At 38.7% G+C, this 25,252-nt stretch overlaps 1 protein-coding gene and 1 long non-coding RNA gene across 10 annotated transcripts in view; one reads left to right on the forward strand and one right to left on the reverse strand.

The window, feature by feature from the left end:
• The window catches only part of ASTN2 (astrotactin 2), a 1,150,327-nt gene that overhangs the window by 153,521 nt on the left and 971,554 nt on the right, over window positions 1–25,252 (reverse strand). The gene's annotated exons all lie outside the window — the stretch shown is intronic.
• On the forward strand, window positions 106–24,444 carry LOC130458261 (uncharacterized). The gene is made up of 2 exons (XR_008917375.1): window positions 106–841; window positions 23,177–24,444. It is a non-coding gene; the product is annotated as an uncharacterized LOC130458261 (long non-coding RNA).

The following is a 25,252-nucleotide window of genomic DNA, read 5'->3' on the forward strand; positions in this document are numbered from 1 at the left end:
GAAGCTTCTCAGCTACTGCTGGGACCTGCTGACAAAGACTTTGGCTACAATGCTCACTGTGATGTCACAGAGATGCTGTCAGGGGTTTATAGCTGAGGCCTGACATTTAGCCATGTAGCCTCGTCAACTAGCAGAGGTAAGGAATTCAAGTTCTGATCTTATCCCTGGTTTAGGTCACAGCAACCACAGAAAACTGCTAAATTCCATCTTCCATACCTCTCACCGGCCCCACCAATTAGAATGTGACTTAATCCATTAATACAAGAAAAGGAAGAATTGATAGTGCCTCATTCCCTTAAGAGTTTTCAAGGACAGTCTGTCAAGAAGAGTTTATTGATCGTAGCATGCAACACTGAAAAGAGAACAGTATATTATGAGGACATATGGAGATGAGTAAGAATAGAGATGGCAAGCTGGTGCCAACATGGAAATGGAAATGAGTTATCACTATAATTTTAAAGGATAATACCCTGGAGACTCTGGTGTCAACTACAATGAATAATCTCATTTTAACCCAAAGAATAAAATCTTTACTCAAGCTGTGTGCCGGCCACTAGGTCTTGAAGCTGAAGGAACCAACAAAATCATTCTTTTCTAGAAGCCCCGGATAGGAAACCATGACAGAGAGAGTCCAAGATATAATTTTTTGAGTCCTACAGATGCAAAATCAATATGGTCTCATAAACCATATATTGCCTTCAGGGGAGGGAGGATGGGAATATAGGCTTCATTATCTCTGACAGAGTCTTTTACATTTTTGTTTCTCCTAAGGTTGTATATTGCCCAACACAAATCTATCTTCAAGAACAAGAGTTCAGCTTGAAACAAAAAACATTTCCAGGTACACTAGAGCATGTGTCCTATGTGGGTACAAGGAAACACACAGAACCAGACCCCCAGATCCACATTGCTTTTTCATGAATAGAGGGCTTCTTTGATTCTCTGGCTCTCATACTTTTTTGCACATTATGTTCTGGTTTTTCATCATAATTGCACTACCAAAGCAAAAGCCCAGAAGTTCTAGACTTTCTTGCTTTTGAATACTACATATGAGCAACTTCAGAGGGGTAGAGAGGTTGGTACCCTATTATGACTATTGGCACCAGCTGATGTCTCCCTTCTTTCCAATAGATCCTCTTTTATTATGGAAAAAAATCCATATTCTGGAATAGATGGTGAATTCTTCCATGTGGCATTGCCTTTGATAACCTTTTTGACATTTATAAATTTGGGTCCTATAGTCTCCTGTTCTATTATCACTTTATTTCTTACCCTCACATCAGCCCTGGACCCCACACCTGCTCTCCCCTCTGCCCTGAAGAGGACTGATGAGCCGCATTCCTTTCCTGTCTCTCAATAGTGTTTTCTTCAGCCTCTACTGACTGATGTTCTTGGACAGTGTTAGCTATTTTTGGCTCTGCACTTAGCCAAAGACACAGCTGTGCCAGTGTGGGGCCAAAGGCTCCAAGCCTGGCATAGGGAGCACCTCAGCACCTAGCCACCCCCTCTCCTGTTGGAGGTGTCAGCTGAATTTCCACCTGTAGCAAGTGTTAGTAGAAAGCTCAGGTACCAAGAATCAAGAAGTCTCAGAAAGACAGGGGTTTTGTGAGATTCAAACCTCTATTTCTCACAGCTGTGATTGGGACTAGGCATACTAACATAATCTTTAACTACAATTTCAAAACATCTGGGGATGCTCTAACAGTTCACAAGGTGTAGCCCAGAAACAGTAGGAAAATGAAAATTGGATCTTTCCACCATCATTTCATCTCCAAATTCCCAATAAGAAACTGATTTTACAAACCTAGTTTTGTGATGGTCTAGTTTTTTTTTCCCCTCTGATCTTAAGGAAAGTCATGACATCTTAAAATTTATCTAATATTACAAAGACTATTAGCATAGGCTAGGGCCTTAAAACCAAAAATATCAAAGATGGAAGGAACAGCAGAGGCAATCTAATTCAATCCCTTTATTCTACAGAAGAGGAAGTTATTTAAAAAAAAAAAAAGAAGTAATTGGCCCAAGGTTACAATCTCTTATTGTAGATCTGAGACTAGCAATCAGCATTTATACCATTAACCCGTTATATGACCATGTTGCTGCAAATGAATACATAGTAAGAGAAGAATTCTAAACTAAATATATGGTAGAGGCTATTACAAAAGACAAAATAGATTGTTTGATTACACAAGGTAGCCAAACTTTTGCATAAACAAAATCAATGCAGCTAGGATAAGAAGGGGAAAAATTATAATGTTAAATATTTATGAAAGGTATGATACCTAAGATATAAAGGAAATGAACACCCATATCATAGGACCATTCCCCAATAGATACGTGGTCAAAGTATGATAACATCAATCTGAAAGTTATGAGATATTAACATAAAAATAGTTCTATATCACACATATCACAAGTGAATATTAAGACAATCGTGAGGTTCAACTCACACCAAGCACATTAACAAAGATGACAGAGAATGGAAATAGTCAGGACTGAAATTCCTGCAGGTTAGACATTCTGGTATCTTGGAAACATGAATTGGTCCAACTATCCTGGAAAGCAATTTGGAATGATATAAAAAGTGTCTAAAATGTCTACAACTTTTGACCCACAGAGCTCTTTGATAGGTACTTATGCTCAGACAGATTGGAGGCATAAAGATCCCATATATATCAAAATCATAAGCTTGAGAATGATAGATTTTAGAGATGGAAGTCACCTCAAATGCCAGATAGTTCAAATTCTTTGTGTTTATATATGATATATACATATATATATATATGTATATATATATATATATGTATATATCTTCCTGTCTGGTGCACACACATGAAAAAACTAAGTTCTAGAGACATTTAGTGATTTGCCAAAGGTCACATGGGCAGTAAGCTTTGGAGGAAGGTATACATAACTGCATCATTATTGTTCTTACAAGAAACTGTGAAAAAAGAAGGTTTCTACCCATTGGGGAGGAACAACTCAGGGTATAGGAATGTGAAGGAATGTGACTATACCAGAAGAAAGATTGACTATAAAGAATTTACAGAAGAATAGATTTTATTATGAACTAAGACAGAGTGGAATAGAACTTTTAAAACAAAGCAATATGACTATAGTAAAGTGGATAGAAAAAGGGAAAGCAAGCTCTACACAACTGTGAGGTGATCAAGTATGGCTTTAGAGAACCAAAAAAATGTCCCTCCTTCCTTCATTGCAGAGCACAGATGTATGGATATGAAGTGTTGAACATATTGTCAGCCTCCAGTGACATATTAGTTTTACTAAATAACTTTTTTCTCTATTTGTGAATTTTTTGTTACAAAAGACAACTTGCTGTTCATAGAGGGGAGGGTATACTCAGAACAAACATGATATAAAAAATATAAATGAAAACATGTTGAATTAAAAAAAAATTCACCAGTATATTTCACATAGTGGTTCAGAGAAATCAATGGCTCAATGAACACTTTTAAGGGCCTACTATGTAGCAAGTTCTAAATAGGCACTGGGGATACAAAGAATGAAATGATCCTTCACTCAGGGGCTTATGTTATAATAGAGAAGACAAGTACATATATGTGCATAGCAAATAAATATAGAGAAGAAACACAGCTAGGTGGTGCTGTACACAGAGTGCTGAACTTGAAGTCAGGAAGACCCACATTTCAAAACTGACTTGAGAATGATATACTAACTGTGAGACTCTGAACAAGCCATTTAAACTATCTGCTTCAGTCTTCTCAACATTTAAAATGGGGGTGATAATAGCACATACACCCCAGGGTAGTTGTGAGGATTAAATGAGATGATATTTGTAATGTATTTAGTGCAGTGCCTGTCACATTGCTGACACTTGATAAATGTTATTTCCCTTCCTTCCAAATAAGTAGGCGGTCCTTTGGAAAAGGGATCACAAGCAGTTAGGAGTCTCATGACAGGTTTCATGTAGAAGGTGGTACTTGAGTGCCATCCCAAAGGATCCTGATTGATCATTTTTAAATTTTTTCTTTATTTTACTCCAGTAACAAATCTACACATAAGTTTTCCAAAGTTATATGTTTCATGTCTCTCTCCCCCTCTTTCTTCCCCTCTCCTGGGGTGACAAGCAATTCTACTGAGTTTTACATGTATTATCACTCAAAGCCAATTTCTATATTGTTCATTTTTGTAATAATCTTTTCATACCCAAACCCCAAATCATATACACAAATAAATAAGTGACAAATATTATGTTTTCTTCTGCATTTCTGCTCTAACAGTTCTTTCTCTAGAGGTGGATAGCATTCTTTGTCATAAATCCCTGAAAATTGTCTTGAATCATTGTATTGTTGTTAGTAGCAAAATCTATCACATTTGATCATCCCACAATTTTTCAGTTACTTTGTATAATGTTCTCCTGGTTCTACTTATTTCACTCCGCATCAGTTCATGTAGGTCTTTCCATTTCTAATAGAAATCAAGAGGTTCATCATTACGTATAGCACAATAGTATCCCATCACTACCTTACTGATCTTTTGAGGTGGAGGGGTGGGAATGTATTAAAAGCATGGGAGATGGCTAGGGCCAAAGTAGGGAGATAGGATATGGGGCACAATGTGGGAGAAACAGAAAGAAGCTTAGTTTGGTGGGATCACAAAACATAGGAAGGGGACCAGTATATAATGAGCCCAGAAAGGTTGATTACAACCACATTGTATAGGGTCTTAAAAACTAAACAAAGGAGTTTATATGTTATCCTAGAAGCAATATGGAGACACTGGAATTCATTGAGTAGAGTAATGACATGAACAAGTCTTTGTTTTAAGAAAATCCCTTTGTCCATTGTGTGGAAGATGGATTGGAATGGGAAGAGACTTTGAGCAAGGAGACAGATTGGATGGTCATTATAATAACAAAGGAAAGGAATGATGAGTTGATTAGTATGAGAGTTATGTGAAAGAGATAAAAGGGTCAGATGAAAGAGTTATTTTGGAAGTAGAGTCAAGATTTGATAAATAATTGGATATATGGGGTGAGGAAGACAAGAATTAGAATAATTTAGTGGTTAGGAACCTAAGAGACTAGAAAAAATGATGAGAGGTGTCACAAAATTCATCGCTTGATAATTAGTAGGAACCATTCTTCAATTTTAAGGAAATAGAATGCCCTTCTTGTGTGAAATTATAAGTGGATGTTTTAGTTTTCTATGAAAATAACTCAAATTTATGTAGCACATTGCTCCAAATGATGCTATCATGAAGGTAGCATAAATATTATTACTTCATATAACAGATGAAAAATTTGAGGGTAAAAGAGAGAATAAGTGTGAAAAAGTTTGAGAATGGCAAAACACTTCGACACACATTATGCCATTTGATACTTAAAGCAATCCTCCTGAGAGGTAGTACAGATACCATCATCACTGTTTTATCAATGAGGGAACTGACAGTAGAGTGGTTAAGTCCAGTGCTAACAACTGAGGATATGAAGAAAAGAAAAAGCAAATGCAAAACAAACAACAAAAAAAGTCCAGTTACTGTCCTCAAGGGGTTTGTTTACATACTAATGTGAGTTCTGCATGCAGGAAAAAAAAATAAGAAGAAAGCAGTCCATAGGGATATTGTCCTTCCCAAAGTAAAGACTGACCTCTGTGCCTTTCTTCCTAGATCTTCATTTGCATAATACTAACTGGAGAAAGATAAGACCTTATTCCCACTGGAACAGCTATGTGACTCAGTGGATGGAATGTCAAGACTAGACATAGGAAGTCCTAAGTTCAAATGTGATCTCAAACATTTTCTAGCTATGTGACCTTGAGCAAGTCTAATCCCAATTGCCTTGCCATACTGCTCTCTTGCCTTGAAACTGAGACAGAAGGAAGGGTTTAAAAAACCCCTTAGCTCCAGAACTATTTGTGAGTATTGCACAATTGGATATTTACCAGTTTATCAGTCAGTAGTGATAAGGACTTTGGTTACTTACAGTATGTTAGAGTGAGATTTCTCACTGAGAGGACACAGCTCTGAAGCAGGAAATGTCATCAAAGGAAAGAATTTAGACTTTTGTGGAAAGGAGGGTATACTTTTCTTTGGCACATGCTGCCTGGGAGGTAGATAAGAAGATCAGAGGACATACATCTTTTCACTGTCACCTGCTGTAGGAGAAGTGAAGAAAATGAACCTCAGAGCCAAGATGAGGAAACAGAACTGGAGAGGTTTTTGCCAATCGTAGGCCAAGAGTGTCTGCTCTTTCTGAAGGAGCAAACACACTACCTCAACTAGAAATTATGCAAGAAGTACACAGGGAGTAGCATCGGAGAAGCCTAGCAAAGGGATTCCAGTAGATAAATCCTTCCTGCTGAGAAACCCTGCCTTGTGAAAACCTAGACTAGTCCAGTTGTAGATAGCCCAGAAAAGCAGAGGCACCACTTGTCTACTACAGATATTATACTTCTTTATGAATAATATCCCCCCCAAAGACAAAGGAAATGCAACTCCACAGTTTGGAAATTTTTAATAGTTTGGGCCACCTCTGTTACCCACATCTATATCACTACCATTTTACTTTATGATCTTGTGTGCACTAATGGGAGAATGTGGCATCCTATGTATATTCTAATCTTGAAAGTATTATTTATATATTAATATTATAACCCATGTGCTCATAGACCAGACTCATGGTCATATTATTTCTTGATCATTGTATTTAATTGGCACTCATTAATTCTGACCACTCTCCAAACCTACAGTCCAAAGGTCATGAGAATTCCTGGGCAGGATGTTATCTGCCACAGGGTCCTAGCTCCTACCTTGACAGATCAGATTCCCTACCAGGTCACATGTTTGATTAACCTCCTCCTCTTTGATCTTGTGGTTGTCAATTGAACCGATGTCAAATAAGATACCATGTCATATGTTCATTAGCTACCTCCCATTTTCCATTCCTTGATTCTCTAATAAAAGATTGGGGACACATGTAGTTCTCTCTCTTTTCCACCATCAGAGGAGCATGCACTCTGGAGCCCATGTTGTTGAACTCTTCATCTCTGAGTCTTTCTTCCTTTATTGTGCTCCCTCTCTCTCTCTCTCTCTCTCTCTCTCTCTCTCTCTCTCTCTCTCTCTCTCTCTCTCTCTCTCTCTCTCTATCCCTTTCACCCATTTTCCTTCAGTTTCTAACTTCTCTACTCAGGGGTCCACCCATGAATATATTAAATTGTGGCTGCAGACAGTTACATTTGGCACCTAACAGAGAAGGTATGACCCAAGTTTATGGATGGAATGTCATTTTGAGTAAATGTTTTTGTTAAGAGTTAATTGAGGGGGCAGCTGGGTGGCTCAGTGGATAGATAGCCAGGCCTAGAGACGGAATGTCCTAGGTTCAATTATGGCCTCATAATCTTCCTAGAGGTGTGAACCCCGGCAGTCTTATTTAACCCCCATTGCCTAGCTCTTACCACTCTTTTGCTTTGGAACCAAACACAGTATTGATTCTAAGATGGAAGGTGAGGGTTTTTTAAAAAAAAAGAGTTATTTGAGTCAGCTGACTGATTGTTAATAAAAAGCTTAACAGTGGGGCTCAAGAACAAGAACAGTATGAGAAGGTTACCCCTAAAAACCTGCATGGAAGTTGTAGCAGCTATCCCCTGAGGAACCCTAATCTACCAGCATAGCATATATCGGGGAAAGTAAACCATATTATATATATATATATATATATATATATATATATATATGTTTAGTATTAATACAAATTCATTTTCTATGTAGCTCTTAGTAAGATGTGTCCTTGTTTATCTCTCTCTCTCTTTTAAAACCTTACCTACCTCCTTCCTTCTTAGAATAAGTATTATGTATTGGCTCCAAGGCAGAAGAGTGGTAAAGGCTAGGCAATGGGTGTTAAGTGACTTGCCCAGGGCCATACCTCTAGGAAATGTCTGAGACCAGATTTGAACCTAGGACCTCCCATCTCTAGGCCTGGCTCTCAATTCACTGAGCCACCCAGCTGCCCTCTCTTACCTCTTTTAATTATGTCAATTTTTGCTTTTGCTTTATCTAAGATCATGATTTCTCTGAAGCATAATAAATTCTGCTCCAGTTCCTTACTTTCATTTTATGTCTCTCTGATTCAAGTATGTTTCTTGTAAGAACGAGATTATAGGATTCTGTTTTTTTATGCATTGTAATCCACTTCCATTTTATGTGTGAGTTTTCCACATTCACATTTACAGTTATAATTACTGTGTATTTCCTTCCATCCTTTTCCCTTCTTGTTTATCTTTCTTTCTCTCTCTTTCCTTTCACTCTGTCACTCTAAAGTGTTTTGCTTCTGACCACTGCCTCTCTCATTTCGCCCTCTCTTCTTTCAGCACCTTGCTGCTTTCTCTTATCCCCTCTCTTCCTATATCCCTATTGGGTAAGCAAGATTTCTATATCCAACTAAGTATGTATGTTATTCCCTCTTTGAGTGAATTCTGATTAAAGTAAGGTTTAGACCCTGCATGCCACTACCCCATCTTCCCTTTTACTCTAAAAGCTCTTTTGACTCCTTTTGTGTGAAATAATTTACCATATTCTACCTCTCCCTTCTCCTCACAATGTATTATTCTTTCTCAACCTTTAAGTTTTTTTTTTTAACATTGTATCATTATCAACTCACACTCATGTCTTCTGTCTATGTATATACTTTCTAACTGCTTTAATAATGATGAAATTCTAAGGAGTTATTAGCATTATCTTCTCATGTAGGAATGGAAATAGTATATAACATTATTTAATCTCTTAAGATTTCTCCTTTAGGTCTTATATTTAAAAACCAAAATTTCTGTTGAGTTCTGTTTGTTTCACCAGAAATATTGAAAAGTCCTCTATTTCATTAAATATTAATTTTTTTCCTTGAAAGATTGTACTGTTTTCCAGGTAGGGAATGCTTGGTTGAAATCCTAGGTTCCTTTTCTTCAGGAATATAATATTTCAAGCCTTCTGATCCTTTAATGTAAATTTGCTAAATTCTGTGTTGTCTTGACTGTGACTCCATGATATTTAAATTCTTCTTTTTGGATGCTTTCAATATTTCCTCCTTGCCCTAGAAGTTCTGAAAGTTGGCTATAATATTTCTGGGAATTTTCATTTTGGGATTTCTTTCCAGAGGTGATTAATGGATTCTTTCAATTTCTATTTTATATTCTGGTTCCAGGATATCAGGACAATTTTCCTTAATAATTTATATTGTCTAAGTTCTTTTTTTAAATCATGGCTTTTAGTTAGTACAATAATTCTTTTTTCTAATATAATTTAATTTGTTTTTATTTTTTTCAGTTACATGTAGAAGCAATTTTTGACAATTGTTTTCTGACATTTTAGAAAATTCAGATTTTTTTCCCTTTTTAGCCTGCCTAACCTCCCCCCTCTCCCTGAGGAGGTAGTCTGATATAGGTTACTTCCATACTTTGATGCAATACATATTTCCATATTGCTCATGCTTTGATAGAAGACATAAATTGCATATAAAACCAAAATCTCATAATGGAAATATAATAGAAGATGGAATATTTTGATCTGGGCTCAGACTTTGACAGTTCCTTCTTTGGCTGTGTATAGCATTTTCAACAGGAGTTCCTTGTGGTGATCCAATAATTCTTAAATGATCTCTCCTAGATATATTTTCTAGGTCAGTCATTTTTCCAATGAGATATTTCACATTTTCTACTATTTTTTCATTCTTTTGATTTTGTTCTAGTGTTTCTTGATGTACCATGGAATCATTTTATCATTTCTCATTTTTAAAGAATTGTTTTCTTCAGTAACTTTTTGTACATCTTTTCCTTTTTTTATGTGTTATTTTTTTTACCAAACTGTTGACTCCTTTTTCATGATTTTCTTATATCGTTCTCATTTCTTTTCCCAATTTTTTTCCCTCTACCTCTAATTTGGTTTTGAAAATAATTTTCAAGCTCTTCCAGGACTTTTTGGGGGGCCTGATACCAAATCACATTTTTATTTGATATTTTGCATGTAGCCTTTGTGACATTGTTGTTCTCTTCTGAGTTTGTGTTTTGATCTTGTGTGTCATGATAGTAACATTATATAATTAGGTTATTTTTTCCCTCATTTATTTCCATTGAATTTTTAAAAAATTTTTATTTTCTGTTTTAGAATCAATACTTAGTATTGTTTGCAGGTCAGAAGAGCAGTAAGGGTTAGGCAATTGGCATTTAGTGACTTGCCCAAGGTCACACAGCTAGGAAGTATCTGAGGCCAATTTTAAAGCCAGGACTTCCTGTCTCCAGGCCTGGTTCCCTTCACTGAGCTACCTGGATGTCACTTATAGCATATTTCTTGACTTTAACTTTATACTGCAGTTGGACTCTGCTTGTTGGGAAGGGATGGGGGAACTGTCCCAATATTTATTTTTTGGTGTGCTGCTGTTTTTAGAGATAATTTTTGAGTTCTATATATTTTCAGTTCTTCCAAGGTGATATAAGGAGAAGTATGGTCATTTTTCTTCTGGCCTATTCTCTTGTCTGTGAGTGACCACAAATACTCTTTTCCATCCTGGAACTGTGACTAGGATCCCCACTCCCCTATGGCTATGAGTTCTAGTGTGCTAATGTTCCTCCTTGACATGAGACTGTGGTCCAGGCCTGAAACTCAGATTTCCATGTAGGCAATGCAATAGAAGCATACTCTCAGTGCCAGCAAAATGTCCCTTGTAATTTCTTTTTGACCTTCTAAGTTCTTTTTGGAAGGGATACTGTATTGCCCTGTTGGTTCTGCCCCTCCAGAATTCATTTTGAGGTATTATTTGAAAATTGTGTGAAGGAAAACTTGGGAGAGTTCAGGTGAGTCCCTTCCTTTATTCCACAATCTTGGCTCTTCCTCCTTAAATGATCTTAGAAGTTCTTAGTAGTGTAATATTCCCTAGACTTTTCAGATTACCTTTAAACCAAATGTATTCATAATGGTAGCAATTGATGAGAGTAGGTGGATTTAAGAGAAAATGTAGAAATTATTCTACAACCTCAGTCCTATTTCTGGAATTTTATGTGAACCCATACCCCATGGTATAAAAGCTACCAGTGCTATAGTGTTTTAAGGTCTACATATATATATTTTTTTTGTTTAGAATAGTTCCAATTTTTTTAATTTTTGTTTTATTATTTTGTCCATATTGCAGATGAAGAAACTGAGGTCTGGAGAAATAAAGTGACTTGTAGTTTATTCATAAATAGAGGCAGAATCTGAACTCAAGTCAAACCTTTACATTTCTTCAGGAATCTATGGTCCCTGAAACATTTTCAAAGCCATTTGTTTTGTTTTATTCTTACAACATTCATTTGGAGGCAGGCAAGCCAGTTAATATTAAATTCATTTTACAAATAAAAAATAGGTGAGAAATGAAGTAACTTACTTATACCACATCAGTGTTATTGTGTGAAAGTCAAACTCAAATCCATAAGTCTCTCATATTTCTTCACGTCTTCACAACACTTTCAAATTCGATGTTTCATTTGATACAGCACTTCTTAGAGTTAAGTAGCATTTTGTTCATTTATAGATAAGGAAAGAGGAATAACAGTGGTTAAATGACTAATTCCTACAGTAAACTAGTATGATTAGAATTCACCTCTCCTCATCCTTCCTCCCTAGCACAATGAGTTTTTGTTGTGGTTGTTATTGTTGCTGTTTGTTTTTCTCTATCCCAAACTCATTCAGGATTGTTGATGGATATGAGTCTAGATTTGTCCACAAACCTGATTCTTTGAACTTGGTTGCACAGTACCTAAGAGTTTTGAGTACCTCTGTGTGCCTGTGAATCCAGAGCATATGGATTTCATTTATGTTTTATTTATGCCATGCCTATTATTTTCATGTGGTACTCTTCATCCACAATATGTGAGGAATTTTATAAAAAGGGTCTTCTCTTTCTTCCTTCTCTGGGACCTGCTCTGGATCCATCTACGAGTCTGGGAACCAAAGAATGTTGCAGGTCCTGGTAGCATACAGAGGTATATCTGTGTGGTTCATTGGGTCTATTCCAGCTGTCTACCCCAGGTAGCATGGGGATCCATGAGGGGCTCTGGGTTGGGATACAAATGAAACCAATTCTAAAAAGCACGGAACTTTGGCAACCCAAGTGGTTTTGAGGGATAAATATATTTTAAAACTTGCTTCAGGGCTGACAGTCCTGCAGGCTGCCACACTGATCAAGGCAGTTCAGACAAAGACTGAATCCATCTCCCCCACTCCTCCTTCTGCCATCCTCAACGGCACAAGGCAAGTGGAGTCCAAGCCCATTTTCAGCATCTGCTGGAGGCATCCCCAACTCGTAAACAGCAACGGGCCATTTCCCCTACTCTCCGGGGCTATTTCTCTGCTTGTATAGAGCAAGCAGCACAGCAGACTTGCGTCCTTGAGTGATCCCCCCACTCCCCCAGCTCCACCCCCACCCCAGGATGCAGCCAAAGAAAACCAACGTGCTATATTTGTTTTTCAAGACAGAGCCAGGAATGATTCCCGTAAGACGCTGCCTGGCTTTAATGGGGCTGTGTCTGTGCCCTGTCGTTAAGCCTGCATCTGGCAAAGGGGCCCAGGCTCCTTTCTAGCTTGGCTCCCTTGGAAGATGATGGTGTTTGCTTAAGGTAATTCAAAAGCAAAGAGGAGGAGGAGGAAAAGGAGGAAGAAGAAGATGAGGAGAAGGAGGAAGAACAAGACAAGGAGGACAAGAATAAGAGCAAGATGAAGAAAGAGAAGGGGAAGAAAAAGAAGGAAGAGGATGAGGACAAGCAGGAGGAGGAGAAGCAGTCAAGGGGGCAAGAGAAACTCCTACAATTTACAGTGAATCACTGCTGTTCTGAAGCAAACTTGGCTGTACAGCCCGTATCCAGCAAACCCAACAAAGAGAAGTATTGGAATAACAGCTGGGGCTGGAGGCCCAGAGTGCTCAGGGCTTTGCTGGGGCTCCCCTTGCTCTGCCTGCGTCACAACAGCTCTGTCTCTGCTTCCAGCCTCTTGCTCAATCAGGACAGCAGGCTGGCCTCTTTCCTTGGAAGGGGTCTCAGTGTAGATGGTGTCCAAAGAAGCCCCCCCACCAGAAAAGGAAAAAAAAACAACAAACTTCAGTTGACATCCACTTAGTCCAGGATATTGGGGATGGAGTAAAGGTTTTACCAAGGATTCTCCTTCCATGGGTGAGTGGGGCAATTGACCAAAGGACTTCCTCAGTAATCTAGGATGTAGGGTTATCTCAATCAAACAGGATTGAAAGAATCATCTCCTTCCTAAGAATTCAGATAGCACTCAGTCAATAATAACTTATTGAATGCTTGCTATGGGCCAGGCATTAGGCTAAGTGCTGGGGATGCAAAGAACACAGGGCAAATTCTGTCTTGTCTCGAGGAGCTCATGTTCTAATGGCAAAGATGTGAAAATTAATATCTAGGTACACACAAGATAGAAGCAAAGTGTTTGAAGATTAGCTGAAAAAGGAAGGCATTAGTAGGTTGGGGGACCAAGAGAAGTATTGATAATGACCCAATCCCTGAAGGAGGTCTGTGGTAATTTAGAAGATAGCAACTCTACAGATATAGAAATGGAACTAGAGACAAAAAAGACATGAACTTTGAGGGAGAGAGCCATCATTTCCTTGGCTAAATGGTTACTACCAACCTGTAACCCTGAACTGGAAATCCATTGGTATATAGACAGCTAAAAAGAACATAAGGCATAAGTAGCAGCAATGAGTGCATAGTGCCTGGCACATAATAAGTGCTTAACGATTTCTCTAAGTACAGGGAAGCAGATTTTAGCTCAATTGGTATAAGGTAGAACTTTCTAACAATTTTAACTGTTCAACAGGGGATAGGCCATCTAAAGAGCAGTCCGTTTCTAATCTAGGGAGGAATTATAGCAGAAGTTGAGTATTAGCTTGTGAGATGTTATAGAACAAAATTTTTATTTCAAAGTATAAGGCTGGAGTACATGGAGGTTATATGCTACAGTAGAAAAGAGTGCCAGAATTGTAAGTGTATTTCATCTATATTGTACATGTGGTCTTCCCTCTTAGAATGTAAGTTCCACGAAGGCAGGGACTGCATTGCTTTTTTATTTCTTTCCACAACACACAGAATAGGGAGGGCCTGGCACAAAGTAGGTACTTAATCAATGCTTGCTCCCTTTATTGATTGATTCAGTCACAAGACCTGGGTTCAAATCTCACCTTTATCACTTACTCATTACATAAAAAAACAATTCAAGTGATTCTTTTTCTCTGTATCTCTTTCTTGCTCTATGAAGCGATAGGGTTAGACTAGATGATCTCCTCTCAAACTCTAGAGCTCCACAACTTTAGGAGAAATCCTAATGCCAGTGGAGCTGTGGGGAACAGGCATTGATAACCAAAGGCATGGATCCTTGGGACAGTTGGAGGATTTTCCTAGTCCTGCTAAGAGCCTGTTGAGTTACCTTCAGCATCTAGAGTTTTATTGTGGCATCATGCTGATTATGATCAACATAGTATGATCATAATTTAACACTGGAGAAGAATTTCAACTCTCCAAAGGGTTTTCATAGTCATTCTCTCATTTAATTATCCCTCCCATCCTATAATGTGAATAAAGGAGGAATGATGATTCCTCTTTTACATAGAGAAAACCAAGGCTGAGAAAGGCTGAATGTTCTTGTTTATATAGTGTCTACATAGGAGAACAGAGGGAATAAGCCTTTATATAGCATCTACTCTATGCAAGGCATTGCAGTAAGTAAACTTACAAATATTATCCTATTCAATACTCAAAACAGTCCTGCCAAGATGACCTTCATTTTATATTTGAAGAAACTGAGGAAAACAGAGGTTAAGTGACTTGCCCAGGATCAAACAGTTAATAAGTATTGAGGCCATATTTGAACACAGGGCTTCCTGATTCCAGGTCTGTCACTCCTTTCATTGTACCACACCACTTCTTAGATAGTCCAGAGTAAAACCCAACTCTATTGACCTTTGAGTTTGCAGTCTTCTAACCTACCAGCTACTATGAAAATAAGGGGAAAATCCATATAAATAATAAACAAGGAAAAAAATCTATACTGCTTCAAGAGAAATCAGATTGAATTACAGATTTTTTTTCTTTTTTTAATGTAAGTGGCTTCCACATTCCAAACCCATTCACTTGAGCAGATGTATAGTAATCCAATTTTGAAGTAGAAAAGCAAGATCTGAATCCCCTCTTTTCTGTTATTTGCATATTTCCTATGTGACCTTGGGAAAGTCACATCGCTGGGTCCAAGTTTCCTAAACTATAAAATAAAAGAGGTGAACTAGTTATTATCTAAGCTCCTTTCCCACACTAAATTCTGTAAACCTCAAAATTTCTTAGACTTATAAATGTTGGAAATTTCACCATTGGGAAATTTCATACTTGAAAAATTTCCTATTGATAGTGGGTCTTGACTATTGGAATGTGAACCCCATTGGCATGGGAGGTTCCTTCTCCTCCTTTCTTAAGATTACTTTAGGACAGAAACCTTTTGCTGAACAATGGAAAGGACTTTGACCTATGCTTAAGCATAGAACAGGAATTTCTTTGAGTCATGATTGATTTTAAAATTGATACAATGGAGATACTTGGAATCAATCTCCACCCTATTCAGTCCTAACAGGATTGAGTAAGGGCTGCAGCCTAGATCAAAATTTAATTATTCCAATCTCTACCCTACTCAGGTTAACAGGATTTAGAAAGGGCTGTAGCAAAGGATCAAAGATTTAATTATTTGAAAATATGACCTTCAACAGACATGTGCAAAGCCAGAGATCTCTGGGCGGTCCTGGGTTAAGCTAGAGCCTCCATTGGCACAGGGAAATTGATGGACAGGTGATTGGGAGATGTGAGGACTGAGGGGAGGGAACTTGGATGGTTTCCTTAAGGATAGGGGGGTCTGAAGACTCGGTGGTGGTTGAGGAGTTTGTCGGAGTAGTTGCGGTGTGCTCTGAGAAGCTTGCGCTGAAGGAAGCTGAAGGTGGGGGCCCCGGAGACTGTTTCTCCATTTTTGGTCACGTGAGTAATAGGGACTGATCTCCTTTCATTGCCCCAGCTATCTAAGGGCTTGGGCCTTTTGGGCCAGCCTAAACAGAAGGGGTATTTAAGCCCTATTCCCTTCTCTCCCCTTTCTCTCTCCCTCTATCTCTCTATCTCTAATTCCTTTCTTCCTCCTGTTTGTAATTAAAACTCCATAAAAGGTTGACGGCTGACTTGAGTTTTCATTAAGGAATTACATAGCTGAATTCCTTGGCGACCTTAAATTAATATATATCAGTCTTTTAAAAGTGATTTCTTTGTCACAATTCTAAGACCTAACTTTCACAAATGTCAGTATTCAAGGAGCGATGAAAGTGGGACTGAATACAGTAAACATATATCACTCAGGTAGATGAATATATATATATATATATATATATTCTTTTGGCCTCATGCTCTTGAAAGGCAATTGGATTTGGAACTACTTAGGTGAGATATGGAGGGATTAGAAAACCTGGTTGGAATTGATACAATATTTTCAGGTCCACCCAGTGGGAAAGTCAAGGACAAACAATTTTAGGAAACCATGTGCTTGCCCATCTATGTTTTGGAAAAGGATGTGTTCCTAGAATGTGTTGCCTTCTTATCTTCACTCAGGTTTTAGAGTCCCTATTTTTCTTTAAAATTTTTGTAATTGTTATATATTTTTATAAATGTTATATATACTTTATATATCTTTTTTGCATACTTGTGGTCTCATGTGCTTATTGATTGAAGGCTAAGTTTATGCTGCTTTTACCTTCCAATTTCTATTTTTGGTAGAAAGTTTGAAAACTAGGAACACTATAACCTTAAAAGAATGAGAAAGCATGGTGGACTTAAAGAAATTTAGTATTGAAGGAACTGAGTTTGATACCTATCTCTATTTATTGTGTGATCTTGGGCAAGTCACTATACCAACCTTAGTTGAATTTCACTATGATCCTCTTACATCCAAGGGTCTTACTAAATATTTTTTGCTTGGGCATGTTAAATCAGAGGTGATAAGTGGGGAGACTCAAAAAACAAGAATATGGTACTTCATGCATCATATTTTCTCTGGTATTATGGTAATTAAGTTTCTTATTCCCCTCATCTCCTTTACTAGTTTGAAGAATACTTGAGGGCAAAAGTCACATCTTATAATTTTCTCACATAGCTCTGAGTATAAGCCCTTGTATACAGTAGGCACTTAAAACATTTATTGAATTGATTTTAAATTTCTTGTGCTGGAATGCAGAATGCCCTGAGGTATCATTAGTATTTGTCTTTGAGGCTATTGTAATAAAAAAGAAATGTCATCACTACTCCTGATGAAAAAAGGAATATGAATTTTATCTATCAGGATGTTCTCCAGAAGAGGGGAACTTAAGGAGAATGAGAATGACAGCCAGTAAAATTAGAGAATACTAGCACATCAGAAAAAATACCTCTTGGGAGTCCTGAGATCCTTGGCCTTTACCTGGAGGTATATTTTTGGTGCCAACCACTTTGGCCCATGCTGCTATGGGCATAGCCAGCTATCTTATTCAACCCAAGCACAACATTTGTAGGGCAGACCCATAGAAGTGGGGCCAACAGAAACCTCCATGTAAGGGACCCAATTTGATTTTATAGTTTCCCACGGAAATCTATAAAATTATTATTGTCATGAAGAAAACTATAAATGTCAAGGGTGATTGTGGGGGTGTTCAGCTCATGGGGTATGGCATAGATGCTCTAGAGGGGATCTGGGGGATCACGCTAATCTCACTGGCTCCAGATACACTGGCCAACAGACTAGCAGAATCAGAGCTTAGGCACAGTGGGCAGCAGCCTTCCCATTGGCAGTGATTTTTAAGAGATGTCTCACTCTGGCTCAAATGAGCATTCCTCCTCAGGGGTGATTTTTTTTCTTTTATAATAACCAATTGGCTGGCCTGTGCAATGGTGTAGACTCTGCAAACACATCTGTGGGGAATGGAGAGAATCCTTTTGGATTCCATACTAAAATTAATCAATAGCTGTTCTGTCTGTATTTTGCTTTCTCAAGTTTTAAAAAAGAAAAGAAAAAAAAAGATGTAACTCTGTTTTTATAGCATCTTCCCCCCTTCCCCAATGATTTAACAGACTACATTTGAAAATCAATCAACCAATAGGCATTTGTTTAGTGTCTACTATGTGCCAAGAAGTGTGCTATTCACTGGAAAGACAGCTGCAAAAGTATCAACAACTAAAGTATAGACCCACGCATGAAAGTCCATATGCTGATGCAACAGAAAGTATCCTGGCTGGGGAGACAAAATAAATCTCCATCTCTGTTTTCAAAAATCCCATATTCTACTAGGAGTAGAGGATATTTTCTCAGATAAAGAGTATAGTACACACATACACACATGCACACCCACACAAACACACATACTATGCAAATATTATAAGGTGGAGCACAGACAACTGAGAAAATCAGAAAAAGATTATTGAAGGTAGTAGCATTTGAGCTGAGCTTTGAAGGTTCTACAAGATGGAGATGATGAGAGGGGACATCCCAGGCTTGGAGGACAACCTGTGTAAAGATCCAGAAGCGAAAGATGGAATGCCTTGTACAAGAAATAGCCATCAGGCCAGTTTGGCTGTAGCACAGAGTATGTGAGGAGTACACTAGATTATGGGATGGTGCAGTGGATAGAATGCCTGGTCTGAAATCCAACCTCAGATACTTACTAGACATGTGAACCTGGCCAAGTCACTAAACACTGTGGGTCTCAGTTTCTTCATCTATAAAATGAGCTGGAAAAGGAATGGCAAATCATGCTAGAATCATTGCAAAAAAACAAACAAACAAACCTCAAATGAGGTCACAAAAAGTCGCACAAGAATAAAAAAAATGACTTAATTAGATTATGAAGTACTTTGAATGCCAAATTGGGGGTGGGGAGTTTTGTAAATGAAACTTCCTAAAGGCAGTAGGGAGCCACAAACAGAGAAGACTGATCTCATCAAATCTGCTCTTTAGGAATATCCATTTGGCAGCTGAACAAACTGGAGAGGGAAAAAGACTGAAAGCAGGAAGACCAAGTAAGAGGCTATCACAAGAATCCAAGTGAGAGATGATGAAGAACTAGACTAGGGTGACTGTATTGTAGATATAGAGAGAACATGTGTCATGCTCTTGACAACTCTAGTAAGAGAAGCTTTTCTCCCATAGTGTGGTGGTTGCCTAGGCTTATACTCAAAGGTTTTCTAGCTCAGCAAGAAAGACCGACCAAGGAGTCACCTCTACCTTTTTATGAGAATCTGAGTAGGATTTTATTGGAAGGTTATACTGTGGGGCTTTAAAAAATGTTTATTAATTGTTGCATATGGAAGACTGAAGGAAGAGACAACTTCAAAAGAAAGGCACTTTAGACAGAGGAAATGTCATAAGCAGACATTTTGGAGTGGAGGAAGGTAGAGAAAAGGCCAATAGGTAGGAAGGCTAAGAAGGGATAAGAATAAGGGGCTGCTAAGTGACTCAGTAGATGGAGAGCCAGGCCTACAGATGGGAGGTCCTGGATTCAAATTTGGCTTCAAGATACTTCCTAGCTGCATGACCCTGGGCAAGTCACTTAACCCCCGTTGCCTAGCCTTATCACTCCTCTGCTTTGAAACCAATACACAGTATTGATTCTAAGTCAGAAAGGTAAGGGGTTTTTTTTGTTTTGTTTTGTTTTGTTTTTTAAAGAAGGGATAATGATTATCTGCTCTGTCCCCTGAAAGAGAAATGTACTGGAAAGCATCAAGAAGTCATGGGATGCTTCCTAATGGTCTGAGATACAAGCTGGTTGATCAAGAAGCTGCCTAAGCCTCTAACAGAGTCACTCCAGGATGCCTGGGAGCTCTAGAAAAAGAGGTGGATGATTTTGGGCCCAAGAGGGCCATTAAAATAAGACTTGTGTAAGTCTCTTGAAGTTGTGCCAGTCTTGTTTCCTTCCATCCTGAATCCTTCAACTTTGTGCCCTGTATCCTTGGTCCCCCAGCTCTGAACCCAGCATCCTTGGTCCTCCAGCATTGGGACCTTTCTGAGGTCCTGAGAAGGAGCAGAATGCTCTTGAATATTGTCTGCTTGTAACTTCTAATAACCATCAAGCCCCCTGTTTTGTTTTTTTCTGGAAAAAACATAATTGCGCAAACATGATTCCAAAATCCAAGAGGTGACGCTCCCTTCATTGGCTGCTCCTCTGAGAGAAAAGGGAGAGCATCTCGTGAGCCTTTGAGAACAAAAGGTCCTAAAGTTAAGAGTGGGTGACAATTTAACTCCTCTCTCCACAAACTCACACCCCCCTCCCTACATACATACATACAGGACATTCAACTCACAAGGCATCGACACACATACATAGCAGCCACAGGGAGGGCTGGGGCTATGTGAATTCTCTCTCCCCTCCTGGGCCCCCTCTGCACATCAGCCAAGCAGAGAGGGAGAAGGCCAGGTGCTTCATCCCAGCTTACTTGTCTTGCATGGCAGATGGGAGTGAGAGCCAAAGAGAAGGAGAGCAAAGGGGCCTAGGAAGCTGGCCCTTGCTCACCGCCCACAGTCCACAGCTCTCCCCACCTCCCCTGAGGGCTGGAGGCATAAACATACTAAGAGCTGAAAACTAGGACAGAAGCAAAGCAGAAACACAGGTTCAAAATGGGGAGGGGGAGGGGATTTTTCTTTTCATAGAACTCTTTCTTTTCCCTCCCTATCATAAAATGTTGCTGCTGGAGGCTTATTCTTTAGCCTGGGATATACAACCTCATGGAAAACAGCCACTGTATATACCTCTGACATCACTATGGACAAGGTCCCTAGGCTCTTGTTAGGATGGAGAGAGGGGGAAAAGAAAGAAACAAAGATAGATTTCTTGACCAGTTTAACCTTTTCTGAAAAAAATAAGTAAAGGGTGGTTTAAAGGGAGAAAAACAAAGGGGACCTGGATGCTCTTGCTGAATGATGAGAGTTCCTGGTATGGAGAATGAGAACAATCTCCTCTCTATCCCATCCCTACCCCTGGCTGTAGTTTGGTAGCAAGAGAATTAATCGTACAGATAAAAGACTATCCTGATTATACACAGACAACAGATGTACACATCAATGTCCATATGCTAGTGCACTGGAAAGCATGCTGGGTGGGGAGCGGGGGGAGAAATATTAAAATAATCTGGATTTTCCTCCCAGTTTTGGCCTAACAGTAGATCGCTTTTTAACCTGGGGCACATAATTTCCCCTTTATAGGCTTCTCTTTTACTCATCTGTCAAATGGGTATGAATATTTATGTATGTGGGTGGAGTAAAATCCTAGATCATCTCTAAGCTTCTTCCAGCTCAAGCAGTTTATGTTCCATGTTGTTGTGACTTTATGTGTTATAAGGTTTCTTTCAGATCAAATATTTTATGAATCAACTCCACTGATACTGATGCATGCATTTTCATTCTAATCAATGAAGTACTGTAAAAATTAAAATTAACATACAATAATTTCAATATTATATTTTGTAAGATTTATTAATAATCTCTAGAAGTAACAAAATAAAAAGGGAACAAAATAAAGCACATGCCCATGGCTAATCTACCTGTTCAAACAGCTTGTTTCATCAATGTCACAACCCAGTAATCAAAAAAAGCAAGACCAGGAACCCCACCCAATTTATTCCCTATCTAGGTCAGCACATAGCAACAGGAAATTAGTGGGCTCCTGGGAAATGTAGTTCAAAGGCACAAGATTTCCAGTTACACAGTAAATGTAAATGATATATTGAAGGTAATCTAAACATATCATTTACTTCACTGTTTGTGGTGTTTAGATTTACTCCACCCTGCTTAGTCTTTAGAATTTTAGCAACTATGGAATGTATACACCCCCACTTAAGGATTAAGTGTGGGGAAGGATGGTCTGTGACCCTTGTGTGCTAGAAAGTGACAAATTAGAGACACTGACCCCCTGGGCTGTCCTAAGCCAAGTTTAAGTCACCATTGATATATATGAGACACAGGAAGTGATGTAAAGAACTGCCTTTATATTTTGTGTCACTTCTTATGAGAGGAGCTTTTGAGGACTTTAGTGGTGGAACTTGACTTGGTGGAATTTGGGTCCTCAGCCTGCTTCCTTGAACAATCACATGGGGAGTGATAAGGCTGACTCCCCTTTCTCTTGACCTTTCGGAAGACACCAGCCTCCAAGGAGGTCCCTCATCTTGGAGGAGGTCTCATGACTAGAAGCCAAACTAGATTTAATCTTCTGGTAAGGCCCCGTGGCTGAGGCCTCTGAACTCCCCTTGGCTCAGGCCAGGTCAGAGCAGAGATCTTCTCCTTTCTCTCTCTCTCTCCCTCATTCTTAATTTCTTCCTTCTATTGTAAATAAACCACCATAAAATTCCATTCTGACTTGAGTATTTCATTGGGATTTAGAATTTAAATCCCTGGTGACCACTAATATATTCAGTTTCAACCCTAAAATTTACCCCTAAAAGTTGAAATCCATTTTTTTTAAACCTTTACCTTCTGTCTTAGAATCAATACTGGGTATTGATTCTAAGGCAGAAGAGTGGTAAGGGCTAGGCAATGGGGATTAAGTGACTTGCCCAGGGTCACTCAGCTAGGAAGTGTCTGAGGTCAAATTTGAACCCAGGACCTCCCATCTCTGGGCCTGACTCTCAATCCACTGAGCCATCCAGCACTCCCAGGAATCTGTTTTTATTTTTTACTGACCATTCTAGACTTTCTGAGGATAAAAATCCCTTTTCTATTACTTACTAATTATTAGTAATTATTTGACCATGACTAGGGGTGGTGGTGGTGGATAGGTCCAGGTTAATTCAAAAGTCCCTTCTAGCTCCCAATGTCTGTTCCCATGATCCTTCTATTGAGACCTTAACAAAGACCAGCTAAAATAGAGCTTTCTTCATTATGTACAGTGTGTGCTATATTATATGGAGCTCTTAAATATCTCTTTCCTTAATAAAACTAATTCCTGAAGCTGATTTTTCACCCTATCCATTGTTACTTTCTTGAAACTTACTCTACTTGACCCCTTGTAAATGCTACATGTGCTGTTTTGAGGATATTTGCCTTTGCTCTGGCCTCACCTATTGGGCTCTCCTCTACTCAATAACCTCTTTGTTGTCTTTTATGTCTTTGATCACTCTAGCTTCTTCTATCCTTGTGGATGTGAATTCATGGATTCTGAGACCATTTTTCAAGCACAGGATCAGAGTATTTAAAGGCAGATGCAAGGAAACTTGGAAAACATCTAGTCTAATCTAGTAATTCATTTTACAAAAGTGTCAAAGAGACCTATGCTTGTTCATTAGTCAGTCAAGAAATATCTATTAATCATCTCCTAAATCTCTAATACTCTATACACTTTGAATAAGACTACCAACTCAGGATTCATCAGACACCGAACAATGGGGATGCTTCATATCTTACACTGTATCTTAACTATGAATTTAAAGGACAAAGACTCTCAAATACTTTCATACTCTTCAGGACAGTCAGAGGATCACCAGTGGAAGGAAATACTGTACTCTAATGATAAATCTCAATACTAGTCCTGTTTTTGCTCTCATTTCAAACCTGTCTTCAGTATGTACCTTCTAGACCCAAGAACCTAGCAAATAGTTTTTTTTTTTCTCCCCTGCCTATTTCCTCATCAGCCAACCTCTGAATTCTTTCAATTTTTGGACCTTGTAGTTCAGGGTCAGATACAGATGCCTGTATTTTACCATAGAGACAAACAGAGAGAGCAGCATCTCCTTGCCAGGTCTGGAGGGTACTGTTTGCTGCTCAGGATAATCCCAGGGGTGAGATAAAAATCTCATCCCTGTGGGTATCAAGCTGTGTTCATTACATACCGCCACTAATTTAATTTTTTACAGTGTGAACTGACCTGCCAAACTTTTATTGTTTTTACTACTTGAGAAGTTAGCTATGGAGGGGAAAGGGGAAAATACCAATATCCCGCCTTTCCTGGAGCCCCTAGGGAGTCTATGTTCCGGCACTCTCTCAATTCTTACAATTGCTCTTTTTTTTTTTTTAAACAATACACTCTCCATGGGCCAGTCAGCTTACTAGATGAAATGAAAAGCTTCTTTCCTGAATGCTTACCCCTTTCAGCAAGCAGAAGATTGGACAAAGAGATAGAGACAACTGTTCTCCACTAGTGGCTCTGAAAACACCTCCTTGGCCTGCCTTCAAATTGTGACATCTCCCCACACCAAAAAAGCAGTATGGCATTTTTTATTTGATGCCAACAGAGTGGGAAGGTTACGTATCTAGAATCTGAAAATCAAGCTCAAAATTCAGAATTTAAAAGTTGTGAGAATAAATGTTCATCCACCTAGATGGGCAGCATAGGATGATGGGAAAAGCACTGAACCAAAGCTGGAGTAATAAAAAGGGCTCTATTACTAATGAGCTATGTCATATTATATGAGTATCTTCCCTTCCCTTTTCTGATATATATATATACACACATGTTTGGACCAGGAGAAATCAAAAGTTTGTTTCAGTTTTAAAGACTTCTTTTGTGATCAGTTGATCACAATGTATTTATTTTCCTTATTTGTTTCTCCTTAAGTCTACTAGCAGATCTATGAGACAATCATTTTCATTGCTATTGAAGAAGTTAATGACATTCATGGTGACTATACCTGTCACCCAAAATTCATTATTTCTAACGTCACAATGATACAAAGTATATTTCTACATTTTAAAAATCCTATATTATTTTGAGATCATTTTCATTTATGTTACTGAATTTAATTCTTACAACAGCCCTGTGAGTCAGACAGGGTATGCATTTGTTATCCATATTTTACAAAAAGGAGAAATGAGAAATAGAGGTAGAGAACTGACAAAGGTCACCTTCCCAGGACCTATATCAGCCTTGGGATAGCTTGCTTGGCCACCAGCCTGTCTTTGCCCTAGTCTTCCCAAACTGGTCCCACCTCTTTCCTCTTTCTTCCTCCAGAGCCTTTTCCAGGATTCTGAACCTCATCTTTTTAATACTATCTCACACTGTCACCAATTGCCTCCTGACTGGTTTACTTCAAGAGTATTTTTGGCTGCTTCTGCCCATAAAGCCTCTCTTGGTCTCATAGAATACATCACCAAATAAATCATTGTTCCCTACCCGCAACTGACTGCCCCCCCATTCCCATTCCCCTCAATTAAACCCCTCCAAATGGCCCATTTCAGATGTACCTACTCCTTCTACTATGCC

Source organism: Monodelphis domestica, chromosome 1, assembly GCF_027887165.1.
Source record: "Monodelphis domestica isolate mMonDom1 chromosome 1, mMonDom1.pri, whole genome shotgun sequence".
Taxonomy (NCBI): Eukaryota; Metazoa; Chordata; class Mammalia; order Didelphimorphia; family Didelphidae; genus Monodelphis; species Monodelphis domestica.